This window comes from Myotis lucifugus, unplaced genomic scaffold (genome assembly GCF_000147115.1).
Source record: "Myotis lucifugus unplaced genomic scaffold, Myoluc2.0 scaffold_77, whole genome shotgun sequence".
In the NCBI taxonomy this organism is placed as follows: domain Eukaryota; kingdom Metazoa; phylum Chordata; class Mammalia; order Chiroptera; family Vespertilionidae; genus Myotis; species Myotis lucifugus.
In genome coordinates, this window is record NW_005871125.1 from 2,576,312 (window position 1) to 2,582,433 (window position 6,122).

The 6,122-nt window shown below is 41.9% G+C and overlaps 1 non-coding gene across 1 annotated transcript; it reads right to left on the bottom strand.

Moving 5' to 3' along the window:
- Positions 1-224: 224 nt before the first annotated feature.
- Positions 225-387, bottom strand: LOC111826419. Its single transcript, XR_002829752.1, has one exon. It is a non-coding gene; the product is annotated as a U1 spliceosomal RNA (small nuclear RNA).
- Positions 388-6,122: the final 5,735 nt, after the last annotated feature.

The window sequence follows — 6,122 nt, forward strand, 5'->3', positions numbered from 1 at the left end:
CTGAGATTATTGGGCAGATTAAGAACATTTCTTCCAGTTATCTCTTTCATGTGACCAAACTTTGTCTAAAATAAAACCAACTTGTTTCTTGTGGCTTTGTTCCAGGTTGTTTTTTGAAACATTTGGTTGGTTTTGTTTGTTTCATAGGGCTTTTTTTTTTTTTTTTTTTTTTTTTTTTTAAATAAAGCACTTCTTTGGTTTCAGACTTTTTATTTATTTTTTTTTAGGGGAGAGCGCGAACGCAGTCCCCCACTACCACAAATTATGCAGTCAAGCTTCCCAAACTTGGGGAAATCGCAGGGGTCAGCACATCCGAGTGCAACGGATAAGCCTCGCCCTGGGAGAACCACCTTCGTGATCATGGTATCTCCCCTGTCAGGTGAGTATATTTTTGTTTGCCTTACAGTTTATCTGTTCCTTTGTCTTCCCATGTGTGTGCTACAGTTTTGCCTGTAGTTCTGACTTGTAGGCTGTATAGTTTAGCATAATTGCTAGCAGATACACTGCAATTAGAGTATTTTGCCTGTTGGGGATGGATAGATTGCTCAAACCAGGAAAATGTACATAAGAGCTAACCTGTCAAGGCATACTGTTGCCCACGAAGTATTTAGGTCTTGTTGACAACCTTCATGTAGCCTTCAATAGGCCCAATCTGAATTTAGAAATCAATATATGAAAAGTTTTAAGGTAAATAATAAATGTGCAAACCTCAACTTAGTAAATGACTCCATCTTTTTCTGTTAACTGTGAGAATATTTGAAATGAAAAGAGAAAGCAATCTCTGAAGTTTTTTTCAAGGCTTTCCAGAAAAACCAGTAGAAGAAAAAAACATGTAATAGGAACTCTAATGATATCACAGGCTGATATACCTGCAGTGAAGGGAGGCCACAGTCAGGCTCTATCAATCTGTTTCTGGATGGAGAACCACTGTGAGCATTAAAGTGGGTTGGGTATGCCTTCCGAGCAAGGGTGGTGACCTCCTCCACAGGAGTTTTATTATAGAATTCAGAGAGTTTGGCTAGAGCAGTAAACTATCATAGCACATTTCTTGTCCCTTTCTATTGTGGGTGAAATATGCCTAACATAAAATTTAGTACTTTAACAATTTTTACGTCTACAATTCAGTGGCATTAAGTACAGTCACAGTGCTGTATAACATCACCACTATCTATTTCTAGAACACCTTCATCATCAAATAGAAAATTTATACCCATAACCATAAAATAATAACTCCCCAATCCTCCCTTCCTCTAGCCCAGGGGTGGGCAAACTTTTTGACTCGAGGGCCACAATGGGTTCTTAAACTGGACCGGAGGGCCGGAACAAAAGCATGGATGGAGTGTTTGTGTGAACTAATATAAATTCAAAGTAAACATCATTACATAAAAGGGTATGGTCTTTTTTTTTTTTTAGTTTTATTCATTTCAAACAGGCCGAATCCGGCCCGCGGGCCGTAGTTTGCCCACGGCTGCTCTAGCCCCTGATAACCTCTATTTTGGGTATGGGTAGGAAGTGGTATCTTATTACAGTTTCTGACTCTATGAATTTGACTATTCTAGGTACCTCAGATAAGTGGAATCATATATGTTTGTCCTTTTGTGTCTGGCTTATTTCACTTAGCATAATGTCATCAGGTTTATCTACATTGTACTATTTTCAGAACTTCATTCTTTTTTGAAGCTGAATAAATTCTGTTATATGTTATACTAGAGGCCCGGTGCATGAAATTTGTGCACGGGGGAGGGGGGAGAGCGGGGGCTCCTCAGCCCGGCTTGCAGTTGGACATCCATCTCGAAATCCAGGACCACTGGCCCCTAACTGCTCCCCTGCCTGCCTGCCTAATCACCCCTAACCACCTCTGCCTGCCTGCCTAATCACCCCTAACTGCCTCGGCCTACCTTCCTGATCAACCCTAACTGCTCTCCCCTGCCAGCCTGATCACCCTTAACCACCTCTGCCTGCCTTCCTGATCGCCCCTAACTGCTCTCCTCTGCCGGCCTGATCACCCCTAACCGCCTCTACCTTTGCCTCCGCCACTGTGGCTTTGTCCAGAAGGACGTCCGGAAGACATCCAGTCTATCTGGTCTAATTAGCATATTACCCTTTTATTAGTATAGATACTACATTTTTGTATTCATTCATCCATTGGTGGACATTTAGGTTGTTTCCACCTATTGGCTATTGTTAATAATGCTGCTATGAATGTTGATCCCTGTTTTGTTATTTTGGGAATACACCATGGAGTGAAATTTCTGGGTCATATAGTAATTCTATGTTTAATTTTTTGAGAAAACATCAAAGTGTTTTCTACATCACTGCACCATTTTACATTCCCATCAACAGTGTACAAGGGTCCCAATGTCTCCACATCCTCACCAACACTTATTTTCCATTTCTTTGATGATAGCCGTCCTAATGGGTATGAAGTGATATCTTATTGCAGTTTTGATTTGCATTGCCCTAATGACTAATGATGTGGAGCATCTTTTGTAGGTGCTTATTGGCCACCTGTATATCTTCTCTGGAGAAATGTCTATTCAAGTGTTTTACCTATTTTTTAAAATATATTTTTATTGATTTCAGAGAGGAAGGGAGAGGTGCGGGAGAGAGAGAGAGAGAGAGAGAGAGAGAGAGAGAGAGAGAGAGAGATCACTGATGAGAATCATTGATTGGCTGCCTCCTGCACATCTCACACTGGGGATCAAGCCGGCAACCTGGGCATGAGCCCTGACTGGGAATCAAACTGTGACCTCAGCCACACCAGCCTGGCTATTTTACCCTTTTTTTTTTTTTAATCCTCACTCGAGGATATTTTTCCATTGATTTTTTAGGGAGAGTGGAAGAGAGAGGGAAAGACAGAAACAACGATGTGAGAGAAACACATTGATTAGTTGCCTCCTTCACAAGCCTGGACCAGGGCCCAGGCCAGGGAGGAGCTTGCAACTGAGCTATGTGCCCTTGACTGGAATCGAACCCATGCCCCTTTGGTCCACAGGCCGACACTCTATCCCAGGGGTCCTCAAACTTTTTAAACAGGGGGCCAGTTCACTGTCCCTCAGACCATTGGAGGGCCGGACTATAGTTTTAAAAAAAACTATGAACAAATTCCTATGCACACTGCACATACCTTATTTTGAAGTAAAAAAACAAAACGGGAACAAATATAATATTTGTATTTGCATGTGGCCCGTGGGCCGTAATTTGAGGACCCCTGCTCTATCCACTGAGCAAAACCGGCTAGGGCTGTTTTACCCATTTTTGAACTGAGTTGTTTTTCCTCGAAATTTTTGAAAAGCTTCAATCTTGGATATTTAATCATTTCTAAAGTCGGTGACCCTTATTACTAATTATATTCACTTATTCCCAAATGAACAAATTTCACATTAAATTTAACTGAATTTTGAGTACTGACTTCTTCCACTCTAAGAATTGTAAATTTTTACTAATTAAATACTATAAATAGAATAATCGTTTTAGTTGCATTTAAAAAATTGATTTGCTACTGCATATATATATATACATATATATATATATACGTATATATATACACATATATATACATATATATATGTTATTTTGCTGCACTTTGTAAAAATTTAATTATATGGTTATTATGTGGTTTACCTAAAAATTTAATCTTGGATTCTTCAATAATAATTTTATATTTTCCCTTCAACTTTAGAGTTAAGGTTTTGGGCTGTGAATACAATGTTCAAATGGATATTAACTGATTTATTCCTACCAGTTTCTAATCTAAAGAAGTTCAGGGGTGCCCTACCCAGTTTGGCTCAATGAATAGGGCGTTGGCCCACGGAATGAAGGGTCCCAGGTTCAATTCTGATCAAGGGCATGTACCTCAGCTGCAGTCTCGACCTGGAGGCAACCAATCGATGTGTTTCTCTTACATTGATGTTTCTCTCACCGTGTCTCTCTCCCTCCCTTCCACTCTCTCTAAAAATCAATAGAAAAATATTCTCGGGTGAAGATTTTTTTAAAAGTGTGCATGGATGTCAAGTTGACAAGAGTTGGATTGGAGTGATTTTGTTCCTAAGCAGGAACTACATTTCCCACAATTCTCTTTTATGATTTTGGTTTGCTTGGCCATGATAGAAATTTGCAGATTTAAGTGGAAGTGAAGCACCAGCCATTATACTTGGAAGGTCCATGCAGGGTCCCAGGCACCATTGCAATTTTGCACATGATCTGCTGATTCACCTCATTGCAAGAGGCAGCAGCAGGGCCTGCAGCTCCTCCAGCTCATGTCCTGGACGAGGCACATGTGTAGCAAATCTCAATCTCTCTCTCTCTCTCTCTCTCTCTCTCTCTCTCTCTCTCTATATATATATATATATATATATATATGTATATATCCCCCCAAAATGTATAAACACTTTAACAGCTGCTAGCTTAATTTTGAAATTGAAATGTATTTTAATAAACACTGCCTTTATAATTATTCAAAGTGTGTGTATACATTTTGGGGGGGACTAGATGGATAGAGATATATCCTATTGGTTCTGTTTTTCTGGTGAATGCTAGTACACTCCCCTATACAGTAAAAGAATGCTGAACACAGTTGAAGTTCTGGTCTTGAGATACCCATGGTGCAGTGGAAATGCATGGCTCTGAGATCACACAGAACAGAGTTCGGTGGCATAAATGATTTATGGTCTTGGAACCTGATTCCTCATCTGTGGAATTGAGATCAAATGTTTACGTATGTGGCTACGTAGGGTTAAGTTCAACATTGTATGTAGAATACCTATTATGGCTCACAGTAGGTGCATAGCAAATGTTAGCTTCCCACTCTGCTGAGGGGAGATGTGTTTAGTTAGTGTCCTGAGTCTTATTAAACGATTTAATTGAACTGAGTCTCTTCGATATTAAATGTGATGTAGTTATTTGGCATATACTGCCTGGTATCACACCAATACCAGCTTCTGGATGGTTAGCTGTATTTGAGGTCAGTTCTGCCATTTATCTGTGTAAAATCTAGGGTAACTTATGTTTCCCTGAGACTAATTTCAATTTAAATACTATTACCTCAGGGCTGTTTTTCTTCTTCTCCTCCTCCTCCTTTTTGCTATAATAGGAGAATGTGTTTAGCTTAATATTAAGCATACAGTAGATGCTCAGTACATCTACTAAATATTGTGGGAGTATTAGGGTGTCAAAGATGAGTTGGGAGCTTAGCATTTAGTGAAGTCAAATCCATGAAACTACAGTGTAAGTTATATTTCTTTTAACAGTAGAGAGCAAACAAAGTAGAAAAATACCCACGGCGGAGATAGAAAGTTTAAAGTGATATAAAGGAAACAGATGCCACGGAAAGATGATAAAACGCCCTGCAGACATTGGTTGATTTATGGGACCATGAGCATTTAGTACCGCTCGCATGGTAATGGCTATGCAGTACTTTCCACCTTGCCAGTGGCTAGTCACAGCAGATAAGTGGAAGGGTGGGTGCCCTGAGCGCAGAGCCAAATTAACAATTTTGCCAGCAGGGGAGAGCTGGTTCCTGCTGACGTCCTGAGGTTGGAATGCATTTGGAACACTGTGTTGCAGCTGAAAAGCTTTGACAGTTCAAGGAGAAACGTGAAGAAACGAACCTGCAACTTACATATCCAGCTTACAAACCAGGTCAAGAGTTCTTTACATTCTCCTGCTTTCTACAAATCAACGCCAACAAACAACACTGTTGGTAAAAGGGCCAGCTATCTCCTTCTCTCCTTTGTCTTCTCCATAGCATCCTTTCTTATTTTCCCCGTGCACTCTTTTCTCAGTCTCGGTGTTTTCCCTCCACCCCTACGCCCCCTCCTCACCCCCGCATTATCGGCTCCCCAGTTCTCCGCGTGGCCCGGCACCCGCACCTGCCAGGGAAGCGCGGGAGCCCCAGCCTGCCCCCCACCCCCCAGGGGCTGGCAGTGACGTAGCCGGAGCACTGTGCCCTCGCGGAACGCTGACGTCACTGCCGCAGCGGTCCCAGCAAAGCCAAGAATGGAATTCAAGGAGGGAAACACGGCAGTGACCCCGCGGCCAGGGCTGAGCGCTGCGGCGGCGCCACGGGCTTCGGGTTTCTGGGGTCGCCAGGCCCGAGGTGCGCCTCCGCGCAGGCTGAACCC